Source organism: Sciurus carolinensis, assembly GCF_902686445.1.
Source record: "Sciurus carolinensis chromosome 14 unlocalized genomic scaffold, mSciCar1.2 SUPER_6_x, whole genome shotgun sequence".
Taxonomy (NCBI): Eukaryota; Metazoa; Chordata; class Mammalia; order Rodentia; family Sciuridae; genus Sciurus; species Sciurus carolinensis.
In genome coordinates this window covers 2,414,361-2,439,199 of record NW_025920104.1, presented here as the reverse complement: position 1 = coordinate 2,439,199, position 24,839 = coordinate 2,414,361, and the positions used below count along the sequence as shown (strand labels likewise).

General features: G+C 36.9%; 3 pseudogenes; 2 read left to right on the top strand and 1 right to left on the bottom strand.

The window, feature by feature from the left end:
- The first annotated feature begins 5,511 nt into the window (after positions 1-5,511).
- On the top strand, positions 5,512-5,851 carry LOC124973106 (renal cancer differentiation gene 1 protein-like; annotated as a pseudogene).
- Positions 5,852-7,858: 2,007 nt separating this feature from the next.
- On the bottom strand, positions 7,859-23,106 carry LOC124973153 (DNA-directed RNA polymerase II subunit RPB2-like; annotated as a pseudogene).
- Positions 23,107-23,719: 613 nt separating this feature from the next.
- LOC124973152 (transmembrane protein 18-like) lies at positions 23,720-24,518 on the top strand (annotated as a pseudogene).
- The last annotated feature ends 321 nt before the right edge of the window (positions 24,519-24,839 follow it).

Here is a 24,839-nt window from a genome sequence, read left to right as displayed (position 1 = left end):
TTGCTTTTGTTTCTTGTGCTATGGGAGTCCTATTAAAGAAGTCTGATCCTAAGTCAACATGTTGAATATTTGGACCTACTTTTTCTTCTATAATCTTCAGGGTCTCTGGTCTGATTCTGAGGTCCTTGATCAACTTTGAGTTGAGTTTTGTGCAGGGCGAGAGATAGGGGTATAATTTCACTCTGTTGCATATGGTTTTCCAGTTTTCCCAGCACCATTTGTTGAAGAAGCTCTTTTCTTCATTGCATATTTTTGTTCCCTTTGTCTAGTATGAGAAAATTGTATTTATCTGAGTTTGTGTCCATGTTCTCTATTCTGTACCATTGATCTACCTGTCCATTTTGATACCAATACCATGCTGTTGTTGTTACTATTGTAGTAGAATTGAAGATCTGGTATTGCGATACCCCCTGCTTTGCACTTTCTGCTAAGGATTGCTTTAGCTATTCTGGGTTTCTTATTCTTCCAGTTGAATTTCATATTTGCTTGCTCTACTTCTGTAAGATATGTCATTGGGATTTTAATTGGAATTGTATTGAATCTGTATAGCACTTTTGGTAGTATGGCCATTTTGACAATATTAATTCTGCCTATCAAAGAACATGGGAGATCTTTCCATCTTCTAAGGTATTGTTAAATTTCTTTCTTTAGTGTTCCATAGTTCTCATTGTAGAGGTCTTTCACCTCTTTTGTGAGATTGATACCCAAGTATTTTATTTTTTTTTTTTGAGGCTATTATCAATGGTGTAGTTTTCCTAATTCTCTTTCTGAAGATTCATCACTTATGAATAAAAATGCATTGGATTTATGAGCATTGATCTTGTAACCTGCTACTTTACTGAATTCACTTATGAGTTCTAAAAGTTTTCTGGTGGAATTTCCTGGTTCCTCTAAATATATAATCATGTCATCAGCAAATAGGGATAGTTTGAGTTCTTCTTTTCTTATTCGTATCCCTTTAATTTCTTTGGTTTGTCTAATTGCTCTGGCTAGATTTCAAGGACAATGTTGAATAGAAGTGGTGAAAGAGGGCATCCCCGCCTTATTTCAGTTTTTAGGGGGAATGTTTTCAGTTTTTCACCATTTAGAATGATATTGGCCATGGGCTTAGCATAGATGGCCTTTACAATGTTAAGGAATGTTCCCACTATCCCTATTTTTTCTAGTGTTTTGAGCATGAAGGGATGCTGTATTTTATCAAATGCTTTTCTGCATCTATCAAAATAATCTTGTGATTCTTAACTTTAAGTCTGTTGATATGGTGAATGACATTTATTGATTTCCAGATGTTGAACCAACCTTGCATGCCTGAGATAAAACCCACTTGATCGTGGTGCACTATCTTTATAATATATTTTTGTACGTGATTTGCTAAAATTTTGTTGAGAATTTTTGCATCAATGTTCATTAATGATATTGGTCTGAAATTTTCTTTCCTCCATGTGTCTCTGTCTGGTTTAGGTATCAGGGTGTTATTGGATTCATAGAATGAGTTTGGGAGGGTTCCCTCCTCTTCTGTTTCATGGAATACTTTGAGGAGTATTGGAATGAGCTCTTCTTTAAAAGTTTTGTAGAACTCAGCTGAGAACCCACCTGTTCCCGGACTTTTCTTTGTTGGTAGGCTTTTGATGACTTCTTCTATTTCATTTCTTGAAATTGATTTATTTAAGTTATGTATGTCCTCCTCATACAATTTGGGTAATTCATATGTCTCTAGAAACTTTTTGATGTCTTTGTGGTTCCTGTTTTGTTGGAATATAGATTTTCAAAATAGCTTCTAATTAAGTTTTGTATTTCACTCGTGTCTGCTGTGATATTTCCTTGTTCATTCCGAATTTTAGTAATTTGGGTTTTCTCCCTCTTTCCTTTTGTTAGTGTGGCTAAGCAATTATGAATTTTGTTCATTTTTTCAAAGAACCAACTATTTATTTTGATAATTTTTCTGATTGTTTTTTTTGTTTCAATTTCATTGACTTTGGTTCTGATTTTAACTATTTCCTGTTTTTATTACTTTTGGTGTTGGTCTGCTCTTCTTTTTCTAGGACTTTGAGTTGTAGTGTTAAGTCATTTATTTGTTGATTTTTACTTCTTTTGTTGAATGCCCCCATGATATAAATCTTCCTCTAAGTACTGCTTTCATAGTGTCCCAGAGATTTTGATATGATATGTCTTTGTTCTTGTTTACTTCTAAGTATTTTTTTTTAATTTTCCTCCTGATGTCTTCTGTTATCCATTCTTCATATAATAGCATATTATTTAATTTCCAGGTATTGGAGAAGTTTCTGTTTTCTATTCTGTCATTTATTTCTAATTTCAATCCATTATGATCTGATAGAGTACAAGGTAGTATCTCTATCTTCTTGTATTTGCTAACACTAGATTTGTGGCATAAAATATGGTCTATTTTAGAGAAGGATCCATGTGCTGCTGAAAATAAAGTGTATTCATTCTTTGTTGGATGGTATATTTTATATATGTCCATTAAGTCTAAATATTTGATTGTGTTATTGAGATCTATGGTTTCTTTAATCAAGTTTTCTTTGCAAGATCTAACTAGTGGTGAGAGAGGTGTGCTAAAATCGCCTAGTATTATTGTTTTGTGGTCTCTTTGATTTCTGGAATTGAGAAGGATTTGTTTGGTGTACATTGATGAGCCAATGTTCGGGGCAAAGATATTTATGATTGTTATGTCTTGCTGATTTATGCTTCCCTTAAGCACAATGTAATGTCCTTCTTTATCTCTTCTTAGTAGTTTTTTCTCAAAGTCCACATTATCTGAAATGAGGATGGATACTCCAGCTTTTTTGCTGTGTCCATGTGCATGGTACATTTTTTCCCATCCTTTCACCTTTACTCTGTGGGTATCTCTTTCTATGAGATGAGTCTCTTGCAGGCAGCATATTGTTGGATTTTTCTTTTTAGTCCAATTTGCCAGACTATGTCTTTTGATTGATGAATTCAGGCCATTAACATTCAAGGTTATTATTGTGATAAGATTTGTATTCCCAGTCGTTTGACTCATCTTTTTTTTTTGACATGATTTTCCTCCCATTTTTGATTTGCATCATTGTTTTTCATCTCTTCCTCATGGAATATTTTGCTGAGAATGTTCTGTAAAGCTGACTTTCTTTTTGTAAATTCTTTTAGTTTTGTTTATCATGGAAGGATTTTATTTTGTCGTCAAATCTGAAAGTAATTTTTGCTGGGTATAAGATTCTTGATTAGCATCCATTATCTTTCAGGGCTTGGTAAATGTTGTTCCAGACCCTTCTAGCTTTTAGGGTCTGGTTTGAAAGATCTGCTGATATTCTTAGTGGTTCCCCCTGAATGTAATTTGATTCTTTTCTCTCATGGCCTTTAAAATTCTGTGTTTATTTTTCATGTTAGGTATTTTCCTAATAATGTGCCTTGTTGTGGGTCTCTTGTTATTTTGTATATTTGGAGTCCTATAAGCATCTTGTACTTGGTTTTTCGTTTCTTTCTTCTGATATGGGAAATTTTCTGATATTATTTCATTGAATAGATTTTTCATTCCTTTGGCTTGTTTCTCTAAGCCCTCCTCAATTCCAATAATTCTTAAATTTGACCTTTTCATGATATCCCATAGTTCTTGTAGATTCTGTTCATGATTTCTTACCATTTTGTTTGGTCAACTTTGTTTTAAAGATTAAATATTTTTTCCTCAATGTCTGAGTTTCTGTCTTCCAGGTGTTCTATAATATTGGTTATGGTTTCTATGGAGTTTTTAACTTGGCTTATTGTTTCCTTCATTTCAAGGATTTCTGTTTGTTTTTTTCAGTATCTCTAACTCTTTATTGAAATGATCTCTTGCTTCCCGTATTTGTTCTTTTAACTGTGGATAGGTGCGATTATTTAATGCCTGCATTTGCTCTTTCATCTCCTCCTTCAATGCCTGAATTTGCTCTTTCATCTTTTTGTTTGCTTCCCTGATTGTTTTAATTATATACATTCTGAACTCCCTTTCTGACATTTCCTTTGCTCTGCTCGTTGGGTTTTATTGATGTAGTATCTAGGTTTGTTTGGGACATTTTCTTCCCTTTTTTTTTCTCATATTGGTCAGATATCAGTGGGACTCTGAGATATTGCAGATTTCCTCTTTGGCTTATAGTGTCCCTGTTGATTTCCAGTAAATCACCTCCCAGGCTTCCGTATCCTTAAGCCTTCGAGGAACTTGATAATTCAGTGCTTCTGTAGAAAGCTGTCCCTAGCCTGCTACTGGTTCCAGGGCTGGGGACCAGTTCTGTGCAGAAAAGCTCTCCCTGGGTGGCCTGCTCCAAGAAGCTGGCTGTGGGTCGAGCCTGCCCCTGGAGGGAGAAGAGCTGCTTGGGGAAGTCTCTGCCTGCCCTGCCCTGCTCCCAGAAGCCACCTGCAGGCCAGAGCCCACTGCTGGGTCCAGGGCTTGGAGCTGGCTCTGTGCAGAAAAGCTCTCACTGTGTGGTCTGCTCCAAGAAGTTGACTGTGGAAGAAGTCTGCCACTGGAGGGAGCAGGGCTGCTTGGGGAAGTCTGTGGTTGCCCTGGCCTGGTCCCAGAAGCTGCCTGTGGGCCAGGACCTGCCTCTGGTTCCGGGGCTTGGATCTGGCTCTGTGCAGAAAAGCTCTCACTGGGCAGCCTGCTCTGAGAAGCTGGCTGTGGAAGGAGCCTGCCACCAGAGGGAGCAGGACTGCTTGGGAAAGAATCTAGCTACCCTGACCTGCTCCAAGAAGCTGTCCCTGTCTGGGCCTGCTGCCCGGGCTGAGCTTCACCCAGTGGGAGAGACTCACCCCATGGCTCTGTTTTAGTCCGAATCTCTCAATGCTTCCCCTTCTTGAATCCTGGGTTCTGGAGTGACAGGAGATGCAGTCACCCTCTAGTCTGCCATCTTGGATCAAAATTTATTCTTAACAAGGACAATATTGCCTACAAGTGCGTGAAAATGGTTGTGGCAGGGCACAAAACCAAACCAAAACAAAACAAAAAAACCACACACATATATAGTATATACACCTATGTGGAAATTAAGAAAATGTGTCAAAAGACTCTCAGTAGGACAATAACAAAAAAGTCTAAAAATACTAATTTATAACAAACTGACAAAACCTGTGCAAAATACTAATGTTAATAATCTTTTTGTAATGCCTATGTGTTTTGCTGTTAAAAATATTTCTTCTGAAAGTTCATTATAGAAAATATGGGAAATATAGAAACATCAAGAATACAATTTAAGGCCAAATTACATTGTTATACTGTGTTCATAAAGAAATATGTAACAACAAATATCATTATGTACAACTGTAATGCACCACCAAAAAAATATAGAGAGGACGGGGTTGTGGCTCAGTGGTGGAGTGCTTGCCTAGCTCATGTGAGGCATTGGGTTGTATGCTTGGAATAACATAAGAAAATAAATAAGTTATTGTGTTCATCCACAACTAAAAATATTTTTTTAAATGTGGGGGAAATGGTGTCAGTTCTGCTGTTTAGGTCCAGCTCTGCGGTACCAGCCCTTCCTCATGACTGATTGTGAGGAGTTTCATGTTTCTTTGCCTCCCCCACCACCTCCCTCCTCTCCTTCTTCAGATGTCTCATCAGCCCCCTCTCCCAGTGTCCCAGTAAGTTTGGGCTGGCCAATTTCAAGCAGAAGCAGTGACTGAACTGTGGACCCACTGGGGGAAGTGGAGCTGCAGATCGAAGATGCAGCATTTTCTCTAATCAAACTTCTTGAAGCCACATCTGCATGATCAGCTCAAGTGAAAGAGCTTGCCCTCAAATGTACAGAAAATGCATGTTTCTTTAAAAACTTGGCAGGACCTCTTGAAAGAAAGCTATGATTCTTTAAAACCTAACAACTGATTTGGCCTGATTTGGACAGTGTAACATCCTTCTTAACATAAATTTTTTGCACATGTATTGCAAAATAGGATGATCTCTCCAACAGTTCTGTATTCTCAGAATGAATTTTTTCTGGATTTTATGAAAGAAGAATACTGATATTTTTGATGCAGACCAGTATTCATTTATTCTTAAATACTTTATGCCCTCTAAACTTCTGTAGAATCCTTTATGGAAGTTAATTCCATCAGTAGATAATTAATGTTAATAGTGCTACAAGTAGCATACTATACAGATCAAGATGCAAGAATGGTAGACTTTGAAGTTGAACTTCATTTTATGGTCCAAAGGAGTTAACTAAGGTTGCCATGCTAGATCCAACTCCATTAGGGTAAAATCTCCAAAACCTGTGATTGAGTCTTGCTTTTATATCCTTAGCACCTGAAACAGTGTCACACAACACTTGCTAAATCCTTGTTGAATAAAAGACTTGACAAACATAATTAAAAGTTTTTTTCTTCATATTTTTAGCATGAAGACTGTAATTGTTTCTCTAAAAAATGTATGAATCTCAACTTCATTGACTTGAAGGTAAACATTCTCTTTTTTAATGGGGATTTGAACTTTGTTAGTAGTTTTTAAAAATACAATTTTTTTAACCTATGAAGATGCTTTTTTAAAAAAGCATGTCAGAAAATGAAAGTATGTCAAGAGAGAATGAATGTTTTTGTCCTGTTTATTTCTATGGTTAATTGCTCTCATTGTTAATATTTCTTATATTTTACATTTTTGTATGTTTGACTACTTGCTTTACAATAACTTATCAGGGACTGGGGAGATAGCTCAGTTGGTAGAGTACTTGCCTTGCATGCACAAGGCCCTGGTTTCGATTCCCAGCACCACAAAAAAAAAAAAACTTATCAAATTTTTGACTCAGTACTAAGTTGCAAGTTATTTACATAATAATTCTAAAGAAATTGCTTTGTTTCCAGTGTATCAAATTTAAATAACATATTATTGATCTCAGTGACAGTGTTCTAATTTATGTGTCCTGTATCTCATATTGCTTTTTGGTGGTTTGTGTCATGTGTCAACTATTAAGCCAACTTTGATGCTCTACTATATTATAATTTTTTAAACATATTTGATGTGGCATCTTAATTCTTTGTAGATATGAAGATGTGTCCAAAAGTATATTACTAAGCTTCAGAGTGGGGACAATGCAAGGGGACATATGAATGGGCAAATAATAGTTTTGTTCAGCATGTTAGGTCATAGATCTTCATTAACTTTTTTAGTTCAAGATCACACATATTGTGTGATTTTTATACCAAAGAGATGCTCATTTCAGTATAAGAAAAACATTTTTCTTTTAAATTTATGAAAGTTCCAGTTTTAAAATATATAAAAATAAACTTATTAAAAACAAAAAGTAATAATAATAATGAATAAATAAACAACTGTATGGGAAAAAAGGAAAGTCAGGTGTGGTGGTGCATGCCTATAATCCCAACAAATTTGGACGCTAAGACAGGAGGATCACAAGTTTGAGGCCAGCCTTAGGCAATTTAGCAAGGCTCTGGGCAACTTAGTGAGACTCTGTCTCAAATAATTAAAAGGGTTGGGGATATAGCTCAGTGGTAAATGTTCCCTGTCTTAAATTCCCAGTACCAAAAGGAAAAAGAAAAAAAATGTGAAATCCCAATGCTCAAAGAAATGATCACCACCGCTAACATTTTCATGCATTTTCCTCTAGCTCATGTGTGTTTACTTTAAGAGAAGATATAAAACAAGACTAATAAAAATTTCAGCATCAGCACTTAGAAAATGAATGCGTGGCTGGGAATATAGCTCAATGCTACAGCGCATGCCTTGCATGCACAAGGACCCAGGTTCAATCCTCAGCAATGCAAAGAAAAAATAAAAAACAAGAAAGAAAATCAAGGCCATGTATTATTTTCTCACACATTCCTCAAGGTTACCAGAGGAATAAAGAAAATATGCACTGCTGGGCACAGTGTCACATGCCTATAATCCCTGCTCCTTGGAGGCTGAAGGAACAGGATCACAAGTTCAAGGCCAGCCTCAGCAGTTATCAAGATAAACATAAAAAGAACTGGGAATGTAATTCAGTGGTAAAATGCCCCAGGGTCCAATCCTAGCATTAAAAAATACAAATAAACAAACATCGGGCTGGGGAGATAGCTCAGTCGGTAGAGTGCTTGCCTTGCAAGCACAAAGCCCTGGGTTTGATCCCCAGCATGAAAAAAAAAAAAAAAAAACATAAACAAGAAATACACTGTGCTTACAAACATCATGATATGAACACAAACTAAATCTGAGCAAGTAGCAAAGAGAACATAGCAAGTTTCAGAGGTACATAATATGGTACCAAGATGGTTTAGCAACTCCAGGTGTAATGAAACAATCTATAATCAATCTCCTTCTTTCAACAATTTCCTTCTGTAACATCGTACCCTCTAAAAAAGAACTCAAGTAGTGGCCCAGCAAGATCCAATATTTTGTTTCCATAGTGATCTCTGTCATATAGTTCTCTTGCACCTAAAGTGACTAGAAGTAACCTATGAACTATACATCTTTAAAAAAAAGAAAAAAGAAGTGAAAAAATTTGGTTTTGTTTTCTCCCCCAATAATATTTATCAGTAAATATCATTTTTTACATTTAGCTTTAAGAAAAATACTCTATCTCAGCTATATCTTAGTAGAGAACTTAAAACAATAAAATTTAAAATATCCCAAGAAATATACTTTTTTATTTTTATTTTTTGCAGTGCTGGGAATCAAACCCAGGGTTTTGTGCTTGCAAGGCAAGCACTCTACTGACTGAGCTCTCTCCCCAGTTCGAAATACACTTTTTTGGTCTCAAAAAATCACTAACACCAACATGAGGAAATATTTCTTTTTGTAGGACTTCTTTTGCATATTTAACTCTTTTCTCTTTAGTAATGCCAGGCTTTGCTCCTCTTGAACCAATGAAATCTAATGCAACATTCTGTGTTTTTTTTTATTATTTTTTTTTACGTTTACATAGGGTAATGATGTTTATTTTTTCCCTTCCCCCCCACACCTCCCACCCCTCCCACCCCTCTTTTCCCTCTATACAGTCCTTCTTTCCTTCATGATTACCGCTCTCCTTAGCCTAACTCTAAACCTAACCCTAAACCTAATGCTAACCCCTCCCACCCCCATTATATGTCCTCATCCGCTTATCAGCGAGATCATTCGTCCTTTAGTTTTTTGAGATTGGCTTATCTCACTTAGCATGATATTCTCCAATTTTGACCATTTGCCTACAAATGCCATAATTTTATCATTCTTCATTGAGGAGTAATATTCCATTGTAGAAATATGCCACAGTTTCTTTATCCATTCATCAACTGAAGGGCATCTAGGTTGGTTCCACAATCTGGCTATGGTGAATTGAGCAGCAATGAACATTGATGTGGCTGTATCTCTGTAGTATGCTGATTTTAAGTCCTTTGGGTATAGACCAAGGAGTGGGATAGCTGGGTCAAATGGTGTTTCCATTCCAAGCTTTCTGAGGAATCTCCACACTGCTTTCCAGAGTGGCTGCACTAATTTGCAACCCCACCAGCAATGTATGAGTGTTCCTTTTTCACCACATCCTCGCCAACACCTATTGTTGCTTGTATTCTTGATAATCGCCATTCTAATTGGGGTGAGATGAAATCTTAGGGTAGTTTTGATTTGCATTTCCCTTATTACTAGGGATGTTGAACATTTTTTCATATATCTGTTGATTACTTGTACATCTTCTTCTGTGAAGTGTCTGTTCATTTCCTTAGCCCATTTGTTGATTGGATTATTTGTATTCTTCGTGTAGAGTTTTTGAGTTCTTTATAGATTCTGGAAATTAGCACTCTATCTGAGGTATGGTTGGCAAAAATATTCTCCCACTCTGTAGGCTCTCTCTTCACATTTCTGATAGTTTCCTTTGCTGAGAGAAAGCTTTTAAGTTTGAATCTATCCCAGTTGTTGATTCTTGCTTTTATTTCTTGTGCTATGGGAGTCCTGTTAAGGAAGTCTGATCCTAAGCCAACAGGTTGAAGATTTGGACCTAATTTTTCTTCTATAAGATGCAGGGTCTCTGGTCTGACTCCAAGGTCCTTGATCCATTTTGAGTTGAGTTTTGTGTAGGGTGAGAGATAGGGGTTTAATTTCATTCTATTGCATATGGTTTTCCAGTTTTCCTAGCACCATTTGTTGAAGAGGCTATCTTTTCTCCATTGCATATTGTTGGAACCTTTGTCTAGTATGAGAAAATTGTATTTATTTGGGTTTGTGTCCATGTCCTCTATTCTGTACCATTGATCTACCTGTCTATTTTGGTACCAATACCATGCTGTTTTTGTTACTATTGCTTTGTAGTAGAGTTGAAGATCTGGTATTGCGATATCCCCTGCTTCGCTCTTGCTACTGAGGATTGTTTTAGCTATTCTAGGTTTTTTATTCCTCCAGATGATTTCATAATTGCTTGCTCTATTTCTGCAAGGTACATCGTTGGGATTTTAATTGGAATTGCATTGAATCTGTATAGCACTTTAGGTAGTATAGCCATTTTGACGATATTAACTCTGCCTATCCAGGAACATGGGAGATCTTTCCATCTTCTAAGGTTTTCTTTAATTTCTTTCTTTAGTGTTCTGTAGTTCTCATTGTAGAGGACTTTCACCTCTTTGTGAGATTGATTCCCAAGTATTTTATTTTTTTTGATGCTATTGTGAATGGGGTAGTTTTCCTAATTTCTCTTTCTGAAGATTCATCACTTATGTATAAAAATGCATTGGATTTATGAGCATTGATCTTGTAACCTGCTACTTTACTGAATTCACTTATGAGTTCTAAAAGTTTTCTGGTGGAATTTCCAGGTTCCTCTAAATATATAATCATGTCATCAGCGAACAGGGATAGTTTGAGTTCTTCTTTTCCTATTCGTATCCCTTTAATTTCTTTGGTTTGTCTGATTGCTCTGGCTAGAGTCTCAAGGACGATGTTGAATAGAAGTGGTGAAAGAGGGTATCCCTGCCTTGTTCCAGTTTTTAGGGGGAACGCTTTCAGTTTTTCACCATTTAGAATGATATTAGCCATGGGCTTAGCGTAGATTGCCTTTATAATGTTTAGGAATGTTCCCACTACCCCAATTTTTTCTAGTGTTTTGAGCATGAAGGGATGCTGTATTTTATCAAATGCTTTTCTGCATCTATCGAAATAATCATGTGATTCTTGACTTTAAGTCTATTGATATGGTGAATGACATTTATTGATTTCCAGATGTTGAACCAACCTTGCATGCCTGAGATAAAACCCACTTGATCGTGGTGCACTATCTTTTTAATATATATTTGTATGCGATTTGCTAAAATTTTGTTGAGAATTTTTGCGTCGATGTTCATTAAGGACATTGGTCTGAAATTTTCTTTCCTCGATGTGTCTCTGTCTGGTTTAGGTATCAGGGTGATATTGGCTTCATAGAACGAGTTTGGGAGGGTTCCCTTCTCTTCTATTTCATAGAATAGTTTGAGGAGTATTGGAATGAGCTCTTCTTTAAAGGTTTTGTAGAACTCGGCTGAGAACCCATCTGGTCCTGGACTTTTCTTTGTTGGTAGGCTTTTGATGACCTCTTCTATTTCATTGCTTGAAATTGGTTTATTTAAGTTGCGTATGTCCTCCTCGTTCAGTTTAGGTAGTTCATATGTCTCTAGACATTTGTTGATGTCTTCGAGGTTTTCTGTTTTGTTGGAGTATAGATTTTCGAAATAGCTTCTAATTATGTTTTGTATTTCACTTGTGTCTGTTGTGATGTTTCCTTGTTCATTCTGAATTTTAGTAATTTGAGTTTTCTCCCTGTTTCTCTTTGTTAGTGTGGCTAAGGGTTTATCAATTTTATTTATTTTTTCAAAGAACCAACTATTTATTTTGTTAGTTTTTCCAATTGTTTCTTTTGTTTCGATTTCGTTGATTTCGGCTCTGATTTTAACTATTTCCTGTCTTCTACTACTTTTGGTATTGGTCTGCTCTTCTTTTTCTAGCGCTTTGAGTTGTAGTGTTAAGTCGTTTATTTGTTGATTTCTACTTCTTTTTTTGAATGCACCCCGATGAAATAAATCTTCCTCTAAGTACTGCTTTCATAGTGTCCCAGAGATTTTGATATGATGTGTCTTTATTCTCGTTTACTTCTAAGAATTTTTTTATTTCCCTCCTGATGTCTTCTGTTATCCATTCATCATATGATAGTATATTATTTAGTCTCCAGGTATTGGAGAAGTTTCTGTTTTTTATTCTGTCATTTATTTCTAATTTCAATCCATTATGATCTGATAGAGTACAAGGTAGTATCTCTATCTTCTTGTATTTGCTAACAGTAGCTTTGTGGCATAAAATATGGTCTATTTTAGAGAAGGATCCATGTGCTGCTAAGAAGAAAGTGTATTCGTTCTTTTTTGGATGGTATATTCTGTATATGTCTGTTAAGTCTAAATTGCTGATTGTGTTGTTGAGATCTATAGTTTCTTTATTCAAATTTGCTTGGATGATCTATCCAGTGGTGAGAGAGGTGTGTTAAAATCGCCTAGTATGATTGTTTTGTGGTGTATTTGATTTCTGGAATTGAGAAGGATTTGTTTGACGTACGTGGATGAGCCAATGTTCGGGGCATAGATATTTATAATTGTTATGTCTTGCTGATTTATGCTTCCCTTAAGCAGCATGTAATGTCCTTCTTTATCCCTTCTGACTAGTTTTGGTTTGAAGTCCACATTATCTGAGATGAGGATGGATACTCCAGCTTTTTGCTGTGTCCGTGTGCATGGTATGTTTTTCCCCATCCTTTCACCTTTAGTCTATGGGTGTCTCTTTCTATGAGATGAGTCTCTTGCAGGCAGCATATTGTTGGATTTTTCTTTTTAATCCAATCTGCCAGTCTGTGTCTTTTGATTGATGAATTCAGGCCATTAACATTCAGGGTTATTATTGTGATATGATTTGTATTCCCAGTCAATTGACTCATATTTGTTTTTGACATGATTTGTTTTCTCCTTTATTTGTCTATTCCTTTAGGCTAGCGCCTCCTGTTGCTGATTTGCATCGTTGTTTTTTCATCTCTTCCTCATGGAATATTTTGCTGAAAATGTTCTGTAATGCTGGCTTTCTTTTTGTAAATTCCTTTTGCTTTTGTTTATCATGGAAGGATCTTATTTCATCGTCAAATTTGAAGGTAAGTTTTGCTGGGTATAAGATTCTTGGTTGGCATCCATTTTCTTTCAGGGCTTGGTATATGTTGTTTCAGGCCCTTCTAGCTTTTAGGGTCTGGATTGAAAAATCTGCTGATATTCTTATTGGTTTCCCTCTGAATGTAATTTGATTCTTTTCTCTCGTGGCCTTTAAAATTCTGTCTTTATTTTGTATGTTAGGTATTTTCATAATAATGTGCCTTGGTGTGGGTCTGTTGTAATTTTGTATGTTTGGAGTTCTATAAGCCTCTTGTACTTGGTTTTCCATTTCATTCTTCAGATTTGGGAAATTTTCTGTTATTATTTCATTGAATAGATTGTTCATTCCTTTGGTTTGTTTCTCTAAGTCTTCCTCAATCCCAATAATTCTTAAATTTGGCCTTTTTATGATATCCCATAATTCTTGTAGATTCTGTTCATGATTTCTTACCATCTTTTCTGTTTGGCCAACTTTGCTTTCAAGATTAAATAATTTGTCTTCAATGTCTGAGGTTCTGTCTTCCAGGTGTTCTATCCTATTGGTTATGCTTTCTATGGAGTTTTTAACTTGGTTTATTGTTTTCTTCATTTCAAGGATTTCAGTTTGTTTTTTTTTTTTCAGTATCTCTAACTCTTTATTGAAATGATCTCTTGCTTCCCGTATTTGGTGTTTTAACTGTTGATTGGTGCAATCATTTAATGCCTGCCTTTGCTCTTTCATCTCCTCCTTCAATGCCTGCATTTGCTCTTTCATCTCCTCATTAGCTTCCCTGATCGTATTGATTACATTCATTCTGAACTCCCTTTCTGACATTTCTTCTGCTGTGCTGTCATTGGGTTTTATTGATGTAGTATCTAGGTTTGTTTGGGACATTTTCTTCCCTTGTTTTCTCATATTGGTCAGTTGTCAGTTGTCAGTGGGACCCTGAGATATTGCAGTTTTCCGCTATTGGCTTATAGTGTCCCGGTAGATTTCCAGTGTATCACCTCCCAGCCTTCAGTAGCCTGATGTCTTGGAGGAATCTGATAAAGCAGCTCATCCAAAGAAAACTGCCAGAGTGCGCAGGGCTGCCTGTGGATGACTCTAGCTGCCCTGCCCGGCTCCGATAAGCCACCTCTATCTGGGCCTGCCACCCGGGCCGAGCTTTACCCAGTGGGCAGACTCACCCGTGGCTCTATTTCAGTCCGAGTCTCTCAATGCCTCCCCTTCTTAACTCCTGGGTTCTGGAGCGACTGGGGGTGCAGTCTCCCTCTAGGCTGCCATCTTGGATCGTCCCAACATTCTGTTTTTGAATAACAAAATCTTCATCAAGAGATGGTTTTACCTGTCAAATAATAGAATTTTCAAATTCATATTTTCACCTCAAAATGAGTCAGCTCTCATTTAACTTAATAACACCAAATATTCCTATAAACCTAATCAAATATGTATGTGTTTTTAGATAATCAAGGAATTATAAAAAACTTAGAACCACCTCAAAAGGCTGGGGATGTAGATTAGTGGTAAAACACTCCTGGGTTAAATCCCTGGTACCAAAACAAATAAACAAAGAAACAAAAAAATGCAATGAATGATTATGAATTGGATTCTGAACTAAGAAAAAAAAATACTATTAAAGATATTGTTGGAGCTGGGAGTGGTGGGTCACTCAGGAGATTGAGGCAGGAAGATTCCAAGTTCCAGGTCAGCCTAGACAACTTTGCAAGGCTGTCTCAAAATATAAAAAATGATATGGATTTGGGGATATAGCTTAGTGGTAGAACGCTTGCCTACCAAGCTCAAGACCCTGAGCTTGATCCCCAGCACTGGGTATACTCACTCATTCACTCACATACACACACAAATGATGCTGTGGCTCAGTAGTATAATGCCCCTCAATTCAATCCCCTACATAAGGGAGGGGAAGAACTAGCAAATACAACTAGTAAATACATGAGTAAGATCTGCATATTCATACTATTACATCTACATTAAATTTCTTGATTTTAGTAAATATACCATGATTATGTAAGTGAATATCTTGGATCTTAGGAAACAAACTAAAGTATTAGGAGTAAAGAGGCATAATACCTGTTAACTCACTCTCAAATGGTCCAGAAAAAAATTCATGTGTATGTATAGATAGAATAATAAAGCAAATGTAGCCAAGTTAACAACTAAATCTGAGTAAAAAATAGAGTTTTCAGCACTACTGTAGCAACTGTTTTCTAAGTTTGAAATTCCTAATAAACAAAAAGGTTTTTCTTTTCCTCAAAATAAAAAGAATTATAGGCATCAACTACTCATTTTACCTTCGTACTAAATTACACTACACTAGTGTACTTTTATAATTTTTATTACTGTTTTCTTCATGAGGCTGCCATTGAAATTTTGGTTGTCTCTACTTTTCATGTCTATTTTGTATGGAACAGTCAGCAGAGAGGCCTAGACAGGGAAGACTTTCACTACACATGAAATTTGTGACAGTCAAATTGCTCTTCTCAAATTTCTGCTGTTTTAGGGTTTGTTTGTTTTGGGACCAGGGATTGAACCCAGGAGCACTTAACACTGAGCCACACCCCAAGTAATTTTTTTTATACTTTGTTTAAAGACAGGATCTTGCTGAGTTGCTTGGGGTCTCACTGAGTTGCCGAGGCTGGCTTCGAACTTTCCATCCTCTTGCCACAGTCTCTGGAGCTGCTGGGATTACAGGCATGCACCACCACACCCAGCTCTTCTATATTTTATGGTTAGCAAAAATTAGTACCTCTAAATTTCTTATCAGACACTATGAATATATTGTTTTCACATTACCATTTTCATCATCTCTGGATCTTCAAAATCATAAGTAATATGTTCTAGGATATCTCTATCAGACACAAAACCTAATGCTCTGAACACAATAATGATGTGAGCTTCCTGTTTGATATATGTGCTGACCAATAGCACTTTTATTTGCACCCTAGAAAAATAAAATACCATTAGAACACAAATATACGAGAGTTCAGAGAAATATAAAAGCACCAAGAAAACCATTTAAATTCCAGCTAATCAGATGAATGAGGAAGGATGTTTATAAGTTTGAGGTCAGCCTTGGCAAAGTCCAAACCAGTCTTCACAACTAAGCAAAACCGTGACTCAAAATAAAAAATAAAAAGGGAGAGGGGTATGTATAGTTCAGGGGTAAAGTACCTCTAAGTTCAATCCCTAATACACCAAACAAAAAAAAAAAAATTTAAATCCTCCAAAAAATGGGAGACAGCAAGCAAAGCATTTAAGTTCATATATTTCATAAAATCATGTCTCCCTGTACTCTGAAGAACCTCCTACAACTGCTTTTCAAAACTTCTTAAGTAAGTTAACTAATTTTATAGACAACCTGGTCATTTACACTATTTAGAACTTCCATTCTCATCCATCTGCCTGTCAGGATCCTCTAAGAATTAAACAAATACCACACCTGGAAATGATTTTGGCTGGAAAGAATACAAATACAATTGATACCTTTCTATCCCCTCCCCACTGGGAGTTGGGGGGTCTTGGGAAGAAAAAAATAGATGAGCAGTAAAAGAGCAAAGACATGAATAGACAAATATAGAAAAAGCTAAGTACAGAATAAAAACTAAATATCAAATCAGAGCCAATCTGTGAGTGCTATGGTTTAGATGTGATGTCCCCCAAAATTTCACATGTGAGATAATGCAAGGTTTGGAGAAAAAATGATTGAGCTATATCCTTAACCTAATCAGTAAATTAATCCAGATAGGGATTTACTGAGTGGTAACTAAAATGGCAGGGTATGGCTGGAGGAGGCAGAAATTGGGGGCATGGCCTTGGGTATCTGGTGAGTGGAGTCTCTCTCTCTGCTTTCTGATCCCCATGTAGGCTCTTTCCCTGGGCCCCACTGTTCTGCCATAAAGTTCTGCTTCACACCAAGCCCCAAGGAATGGAGCCAGAATTCTACAGACTAAGACCTCTCAAATCTTAAGCCCCCAACCTTTTCCTTCCCTACAATTGTACTGGTCAGTCCTTTAGTCACAGCAGGAAAAAAGGTGACTAAAATAGTGAAGTACCTTCTTGTTTGAAGACCGCTTCAAAACTAGCAAACAGCCTCTTACATATAAGTTTATCTTTTCCAATTTCTTCCAAAGGACTGGGGATGCACTTAGTAGTAGAGCACTCCTGGGTCCATTCCCAAGTACCACAAAGAAAAATAAAAACTTATGATAGAATCCCTGAGTAAGCTATAAAAGAGTGGTTCCATCTTGCTTATATTCTCTTGCTTTTCTGCCAGCCCCTACTCCCCATACCAGGGATTATATGGGCCTTTGTGGACATTCTAAGACATCCTTAGCACCAACCTCCCCCCTTTATTATTTCTGAGACAAGGTCTTGCTAAGTTTCTCAGACTGACCTCACATTTAAGGCCATAATGCCTCAGCCTCCCAGGTTGCGGGAATTATACATTTGTGTCACTGTGCCTGGCTCTATGGCTCTTTGGGCTTGCTTTCTGTGTCAGCTGAACAGAGAGGAACACATGGCAAGAAACAGAGAGGCTTCCAACCAACAGCCAGTAAAGATCTGAAACTTTCCAATGATCATTAAGGAACTGAATCCTGTCAACAATCATGTGAATATGCTTGGGATGACTGCAGCCTAGGCAAACACCTTGACTATCACCTTATGAGAGACATTCAGTCAGAGGACCCAGTTAAGCTGCACCCAGAGTCCTGACCCACAGAAACTACAAGATGATAAATGTTGCTGTTGGAGTAATCTGTTATATGGTAATAATAATAAAACCTAACACATAATACCAATTGCATGTTCCAGAAAACATTTTTTTGACTAAGAATGCAAAACAAGACACAAAGGAATGAAAAAAAAAAACAACATATCATAACCCAGACCATACCTGCCCTCCTCTTGCTAGCATGCTAACCCATACAGTAATGGTAGGTTGGGAAGAATTATCCAGACATGACCTACACTCTCCTGTGGAGGCATATTTATAATCCTTTTTGGCAGACACATACTGTTTTTGTTGCCATTTTCTCTTGGGCAATCAGAAACTATATGTGCAATAAGAAAGTTATAGCCATGAAACCAAAAGGTCATTGAAGTACAAAGAGTGAAATGTGCACCTTAATTTAACTTGATCATAAAGGTTCACAGAGAAACAGCAATTCTTGAATTTTGAAAGCTCCATTTTGCATTAAATGCTTTGTAAAAATATATAACTCTAATAAATGATGAAATGCTAGTTTATATTATATTCATCTAAATAAAGCTTAAGTTTAGCTCTCACATAAATAATTTTAAATCCACTTTCTGGCTACCCTGTATGAAAGTATACTTTTTTATTTCAAATTTAATAGTTTAAATTTTAACTATCATTTTGTAATGTTTTAAAATAATGTTACTATACCTTTTCAGATCCTTTAATAAAAATATAGCCACCAGGATCCAAGGGACATTCATTTAACTCACAAAGATCATGATCTGTTAAGTCATTCAACAGGCAGTAAGTTTAATGCAACATAATTGGAATTTTTCCTATAAAAGTTTTATGATCTGAGTCTGAAGTTGTTCTTCACCTTCTTTAATGACTGTTTTTGTTATGTAAACATAAAGTGGAGCAGAATACCTTTGAAAATAGAAGTAGGTCACAGTTGAGCAATAGTAGGGTATTTGCTAAAACATAAATCCTCCCCTGGTTAACACATATTTTCTGAATTCTCTTTCAGTAACAGATGAAGATAAAATATATATATATATATTTATTTATTACATGATATTTTTTAATCTGGTCTCATTTAGTATCATTGGTGAAGGAGCACCATCTCTTTTCCAATGGGTAGATTTGGAGAGGTAAATTTGCTCAAATTTCAACAAATACATTAGCTAAAATTAAACAAGAAACAGGAAAAGGGCAAATTTTCCCATAAACACTTTATTGATTCTGACTTAATAAATGACATTAATATTTTAAGTAAAATTAGTTCTTCAAACTGGCAAAATTAGTCTTTGATTGATATGAGTACTCTTCAAAGTCAATATACACACTATTATATGTATAGTTTTACTCCTAATTGCTTTTTTAAGGCAGAAATAAAATGACTTAATATTCCATAGGTACATAAAAACTGCATACAGGTTTATATCAGTCAAAACAAATTTTATTAATGATCTGTACAATTTCATACCCCTCTCTCTGGTTAAAGTCAAAAGTACAAAATGACCAGAGAACAAAAATAAATTGACATTTAGAAGTTCTCAAATCTAATCAATAGAATATTAGGAAAAATAAACCTAACTTTTCCATTAAACAATCAAAAAATAAAAATAAAAAATAAAAGGGCACACACAGTGGCACATGCCTATAGCCCCAGTGACTCAGGAGGCTGAGACAAGAGGATGGCAAGTTTAAGGACAACCTCAGCAACTTAGCAAACTCCTAAGCAACTTAGTGAGATCCTGTCTCAAAATTGTACAAAAAATTTTAAAAGGCTTGGGATACAACTCAGTGGAAAAGCACCCTTGGGTTAAATTCCCAGTACCAAACACACACACACACACACACAAACACACCAAAAGAGAAATTCTAATCATTCTCATTCTGTGTAAAGTACTAAGTACTTCCAATCCTGGCTGACTATAGCTCAGCCCACAACAAAATACAAACAAATAAAAGTTCTCAATTAAACATCTGCTGCCTAACTAAACAAGATCCATGAATATAACTCTTCAGAGAGAAACAGATACAGGATTTCTACCTACATCAAATCTCATAAAAGATGGAACAAAGCAGACTCTTTCCTAAGGGAAAATTATTGATATCCAAGGCTCCCAAGCTGAAATAGATAAAGGGAAAAGAGAATTGATAGGAGTATTGAACCAAGGGGAAAGAAACCTCCATTCCTTATTTCCATTGTCACTTTAGTTTAGGAAACTATCTTAGACTATTCTAAGATTTTCAACTACTTCCACCCTCTTTCCCTTTCAAGTAAATACCATTTCCAAAGTGACCTTTCTTAAATAATGCTTTATGCATATTCTCTGATAATATTTCAACAATTCCTCATATCATCCCAAATCTCTGACCATCTGGCTCCATCTTATCATCCAGTAAGACCAAAAACAGAAACTGAGCTGGGTGCAGTGGCATACACCTATGATCCCAGCAACTTGAGTGATTGAGACAAAGACTGCCTGGGGCAACTCATTAAGGCCCTATCTCAAAATGAAATAAAGAGGGCTGGGAATAAAACTCAGTGGTAGAGGACTTGCCTCACTACAGGTGAGTCCCTGGGTTAAATACCTAGTATTATGGGGTGGGATGTGGGGAGAAGATAAACTAAAATTTAGAGGTTGATTGCAGTGGTTCCCATCCCATTCTCAAACCAAATACATCAAATACTTTCTTGTGAAAATTCCTAAGCCTTTTTCTCCTCTGCTCTTCTTTTCTAATAAGCTCTGATAAATAAGCTTTACGGATCTCTTCTACTGGAACTTTGAATATGCTGTTGTACTATTATCTCTCTACTTATGCAAAAACCATGAAGAAAAAAATAAGAAAAAAATAAATCTTATGTTCCTTTTTCCATCACAGCCCCTGAAAAGTCAATTACTTTTGCTGTTAAGAGCAAAATTCTGTGTATGATGTCCAATTAGAATAAAAACAAACCAGCCCTCTTAATATAAGCTATAGAGAAATAAGACTGAAATGGCAAGAAATAACCACTTTTCCCACTATCTAACTCTACCTCATTTTGCTTTACAGTTTTCCCTGTTAATGAAAGTCCAACATTATCCCACAGTTGCCTGTCTACATCTCTAAAACTGGGGACAGTCAATGCATTATTTTGGACTTTACAACCATTACATAAAATTAAAATTCTACATTTAACAATGTTACAATTTTAACTTATAATTTTAACAAAGTTAAAAAATGCATATATGTGAATAAAACTTTAAAGAACTGAAAAAATTAAAAGGGCTAATAAGTTTTGATGATTTTCCTTTTTGTCTTTTATTTGTACTTTGAGAATGGTCTCCCCTTGTTACACAGGCTGGGCTAAAACTGGAGATCCTCCAGCCTCAGTCTCAGAAGTAGCTAGGATTACAGACAGGCACCCCCACCTTCAGTTTGTGGTTTTCTTTTTTTCAGTCTCATATTGTTATGATAATGCATCCAATGTAATAAACAAAAATCAGGAGAAAAAGTCCTCCTAACACTTTTTCTTATCCAGGCATGATGGCACTGCCTGTAATCCTAGCTACTTGGAAGTCTAAGTCAGGATGGTTTTCAGGTTTGAGGACAGCCTTATCAATGAGAAAGAATGCCTCAATATAAAATAAAAAGGGGTTGGAACATAGCTCAGAGGGAGAGTGCCTTCCTAGCATATACAAGGTCCCGGGTTCAATCCCCAGAACTGGAAGGGGGAAAAAGAGACAAAAAGTAAAATTATCTAAAGTAATTATTTCTGGCTTGCTTCTCCTAGTTGTTCATCTTTGAGTTCCTTCTTCCCAAATATTAAATATCCCCATCTACATAAGGATAAGGGTTTTGACTTACTTACAAAAACACATCTCTAGTAACAATAAATCAGAAGTTGACTAAAGATGCTGTAAGTACACTGCTAAAAACTCTTACTGACTTTTAACCTTTAATCCAAGTGCAAGCAGGGCTGAAATTTCAAACTATCTTCTATCCAATTAACTTATTAGAATAACCATCTTACCAGTTCTTCAACTTCTCTACTAGCATGTTGAGCTTTAGCTTGTAGGTCGATAGGTGGAGCATCTTCCACAATTCCTTGAAGACACATCTGAATAAACTCATCGAAAAAATCCAACTGTTGTCTGACCAAGACTTTTTTATCAAAATAAGAACTAGGAAAATAATGAAGTCAAAAAATCAGTTTCAGCTTAGTTTCATCATATTTCTTCATTCTCATTTTAATTCAATTCAAATACTCTTAAGAACCAATCACAATGTGCCAACCACTAAACAAGATATTATGAGGTTACTAAAAAAAGAATAATGTCAGCACTAGGTATTTTATAGACAAATTTTATTCAACCTCTTAAAACATTTCTTGAAAAAAGGGTCAAAGAAAATGGAGAGCAAATATAATATTAAAAATTTAATTTGAGTAAAAGGAGGATCGTGATATTGTCTAAAATAGGGGCCAGGAACAGTGGTAGATGCCTGCAATCCTAGTGGCTTGGTAGGTAAGGCAGGAGGATTGGAAGTTCAAAACCAGCCTCAGCAACTTAGGCCATAAAAACTCGGTAAGTCCCTGTTTCTAAATAAAATACAGTGCCCCTGAATTCAATGCCCACTTCAAAAAAAAAAAAAAAAAAAAAAACAAGAACAAGAGCAAATAAAACTAAAATAGGAAATGCATATGAATTTTATGTAAAAATCATTAGTTCTGGGCTTTGGGATATTGCTCATTAGCGCACACAAGGTTCTGGGTTAGAACCCCAGCACCAAAACAATAACAAAAACAAAGATAATTAGTTATCTTTAGAATATGTTAAAGGAGAGATGAGAGTAAGTCATTTCAGTGAAAATACTCAGCAAATGAGTGGTGAAAAAAAAGTGAAGCATGTGTGAGACATGAGTTAGTAGTATAGATACAGAAATTAGAAGGTTCAAGAGGAGGATGGACCTTATTAGTCACAAGGAACAGGCCCTTGTTCAGGAAAGGGACAGGGAAAGAAAAACATAAGACAGAGATAAAAATGCAAGTGAAATCTCAGCACATGACTCCCCAGCACCACCCAGGAAAGCTACAGTTAGGCATCAGATGCTGGAGAGTTCTAATATCTAGAACAACCCAAAAAACTGGATTGCCTCATCAGCCCTCAGTAGTAGGAAGTATACCGTCATATCTCTCTCAATTCCTCCACCTTGTGACATGAACATTTAATACCTGAGTCTTTCTTAGCTCCTACTCCCCTCTTCCTAGTAATTACTGACTGACTCTCTTGGATCCTTACATCAATTTTCTGAGATATGATAACCAGCCTCCCATTTTGGCATCATCAAATCACCTAGATCATTGGCAGGACTACAAAGTGGCTGACACTTTAACAAGGCTTTAACCTGATCAAATCAATTATGACCACTAATAAAAAGTTAGATACTACAGTAGGGAGCAAAGCATACAACCATCCTTGTATAAAGCACGACCTAAGAATGGGTCATTTTCTTTTCTTTTTATTTTTAATCTTTATTTGTTTATTTTTATATGGTAATGAGGATTGAATCTAGTGCCTCAAACGTGTGAGACAAAGGCTCTACCACTGAGCTACAGCCCCAGCCTCTTTCTTTTTCTTTCTTTTTTTTTTTTAAGTGGCTGGGGCATTTTCTTTCAGTAGAGTGTGGGATAGCAGGAAAAATTTCTCAACTATGTGGGACATCTACTGATATATAAAAATCACATGGAAGGCATGGCATAATATAAGTAAAAATGGTTGTTATGAAAAATTTAAGATGAAACATCTGCACAAAACTATACAAATATTTCATTACTTCAGGACACTGAATCATAACTATTTTCATTAAAAACTGAAGAACAGTACTTCATTAAAATGTTGTCCTGGAATGGCTTGGCAGTGGTGGTGAGGGTGGTCCTTGCGGGCGCTATGACATCGGGCTTCTCAGTCAGCTCTTTCTCCATCAGCATCCCTGCAGTGATCACAGCTGGCTATGTTCTCTGGCCCCCTGAGAAAGCAGCTTCCAGACTTCAGTCTGCCCTGCATTACTAACCATGTGTCCTTACAGCAGACAGAATGGAGTGAACTATGGCTGTTGGGGCTGGCTGTCTTCCATGTGCTGTGCCTGCTCCTCACCTGCTTCTCATCCCAGAGGTGCAGACTACAGATTGGCCATTTTCTGTGCCTTGGTTGTTTTCAAAATACCAGTATTTTGACTCCAGGGGGATGTTCATTTCTGTCATTTTCTCAGCTCCGCTGCTGCTCATTGTGATTTTGTGGGTACACAAGACTTTGAATGTGATGACTGAGCTGAAGAACTTACAAGAAAAAAGAAGAAGAGGAGAAAGGAAGAGTAGACTTGTGGCAGTGCTGGGCTCTGTTGGTCTTCCTGGTCATGGTGGCTTCTGTGCAGTGATGCCCAGGCATCCTCAGTTGGCATGGTGGGAAGCCGTGCTCCTCTCTGGGGCTCCAGCACTGGAGCACACATTAAAGTTGTTTCTCAAACCAACAGATTGTGTGCCCTCACGTGTTTGTTGAACCTGGTCTGCCAGGCTGGTTAGCAGGCCTGGTCTCTCAGGCTAAGCCACAGGAGGGCCTTGTGCATCCTTCCAGCACTCTATGGTCAGTTGTAGAGTGTCCACTTGGCATGAAATCCCAGTGATAGAGCTGTCCTGCACACAGACTGATCACCTGGCCATTGCCCTGCATCTTGTGCTCTACAGGATAGCTCTTAACTGAGGGCAGGTTTACCCCCAAGGGACTTGGGACAGTTTGGTAACACTTTTGCTTGTCACTGGAGGAGGAGTGCTGCTTGCAACTAGTGAGTGGAGCCTGAGTGCTGCTGAAATCCTGCAGGGATGGACTGTGTCCCCACCCTGGAGGATTGCACAGAGTTCTGGCCCACATCTACTCTGCCTGAGGCCTTTGAAGCAGGTCTAGAAAAGATGACACATATCTCTTATACTAACCAGTCCCCTGGGCCTGGGCCTTCTGAAACCACCAGATGGGCAAATCATGTAATGGCCCATTTCCTGAGTCTGGGCCCTCT